This window comes from Ornithorhynchus anatinus, chromosome X1 (assembly GCF_004115215.2).
Source record: "Ornithorhynchus anatinus isolate Pmale09 chromosome X1, mOrnAna1.pri.v4, whole genome shotgun sequence".
In the NCBI taxonomy this organism is placed as follows: Eukaryota; Metazoa; Chordata; class Mammalia; order Monotremata; family Ornithorhynchidae; genus Ornithorhynchus; species Ornithorhynchus anatinus.
In genome coordinates this window covers 76,155,293-76,157,287 of record NC_041749.1, presented here as the reverse complement: position 1 = coordinate 76,157,287, position 1,995 = coordinate 76,155,293, and the positions used below count along the sequence as shown (strand labels likewise).

The following is a 1,995-nucleotide window of genomic DNA, read 5'->3' as shown; positions in this document are numbered from 1 at the left end:
TTCTTCTTTTGCAGGGGACAAGGTTCTTCTTTTGCAGGGGACATCCAGGTTATGGGATGACAAACTTTGAAAAACACTGACCAAACCCATTCACCACAGACATTTCTAGTGTTATTATTCACGGAAGGGACCAGTTTCAGAGAACATGTGATGCAAGCAACTGCTTCATGTTGTGGCAGGGTCAGTGGTTAAAAATGTGAAAGCACTCAACCCAAGTCAGATGGAGTGTCTATGTTAACAGGAATTTAGGAGAGGAACACAAGGCTCTGGAGCAATGGGGTTCCCCAAAGAAATTAACTGATATTTGTTAAGCCCCCTCTCAGGGTCGCACATGGAGAGTTTCTAATACTCTACCAGTCACGACTACAGGAGGAAGAGTCAAGCAGAGGCATACCCATTCCATTCCTAGCTTGGCCAGTAGCTAGTGAGTGGAAGGCAATCTGCTACAAGTCAAAACTCACCTGTGCTGGGCAGCAGTGGCATGGGAGAGAGTTGAGGGCAGATTTTGGTTTACTGCATAGAAGGAGGCAATGGTAAACTGCTTCTGTACTTTTACCAAGAAAAGTCTGTGGATACACTACCAGAATGATTGCCGATAGAAGTAGGGGGCTCTGGGAGGAGATGTGTCTATAGTGCCATTATGGGTCGGACACAACTCGACAGCATAAGACAACAACAACAATTTGTTAAGCACTTACTATGTGCCAGGCACTGATCTAAGTCCTGTGGTAGATACAAGCTTATCGGGCTGGACACAGTCCCTGTTCCACATAGGGTTCACAGTCTTAATCCCCATTTTAAAGATGAGGGAACTAAGGCACAGAAAAGTGAAGTGACCTGCCCATGGTCACACAGCAGACAAGTGGCAGAACCAGGATTAGAACCCAGGTCCTTCTGACTCCCAAGCCTGTGCTCTATCCACTAGACCACACTGCTTGTCAAATGGGCTCTGCATGACATCATGTTAAGCTACAGGTATGTCATGTAATCAAAGTGACATGATACAGAATAGTGTGTATGTGTGTGTGTGTGTGTGTGTGTGTGTGTGTACACTGTGTAACACGATTACAATTTATGGATGGGCAAGGGGAAGCAAACTTTTTCCCTGCCTTGGGCATGCAAGTGTCTAAAGATGGCCTGATTCATGGATGAAGCTTCTAGTCACATTGCTTCCTACAATGGTTTTTGCATTGTGTCCCACTGTAGTTCTTTCTTATCCATGAATCTGGGGCATGCTTGCACACATACACATAGTTTAGTGCAAGGCATCCCCAACTATTATCTACATAGTCCTGCTGACTGAGAGCAGATTGATTCTAGGTGCCATTTTCACCCACTCTCACCATTCATTTGTGGGGAAAGTTTACATAGAGAGGTGTCCTTCAGTTCAGAAATAATGCTGCTGATAGTGAGACTGTATTCTTGGGAGGGCATGTCCCACTGAGAATCACTTGTGCAGTGAAAATCCAATGTGGCAATGCCCAGAAAGATTTTATTATTGAATTTCACTGTATGGATATAGCCCGTGCTTCTGAACTTGGGAGCTGTCCAGGCATGCCCAGGAAAATCCAAGATAGTAGGGTGGCAAAATGCCAAAACTCACTTGGAAGTTTTCCAGGGCACTCTTTGGTTGAGAAGCAATGGCCCAAAGGGCAGAGTGATTCAGTGGGAAACGCACTGCACTCAAGAGTAGGGAGATCTGGATTCTATTGCCAGAGGCCAACAACTGACATGCTCGGCAACTTCGCTCAAATGACTTACGTTGTCTGAGTCTACTCATTCTCACATCAGAATCTGTAAAATGGAGGCATAATAACATCTGTTCCCTGTCTGCAAAGACTGATGTATGTACTCACATACCCCCTACCCAGATGGCAAGAGTAAATGTTGAAAGAGGGGAGTTTGGAAATGAAGAAAACATGCTTATTCAGAAATGGACTATTTTCATAACTTTGCAGTGACTTGCGTTTTTCAGTTCCCTTTAAAATAATATTA

General features: G+C 44.5%; 1 non-coding gene across 1 annotated transcript; it reads left to right on the top strand.

Moving 5' to 3' along the window:
* The first annotated feature begins 313 nt into the window (after positions 1 to 313).
* On the top strand, positions 314 to 451 carry LOC114806812. The gene has a single exon (XR_003754870.1). It is a non-coding gene; the product is annotated as a small nucleolar RNA SNORA7 (small nucleolar RNA).
* Positions 452 to 1,995: the final 1,544 nt, after the last annotated feature.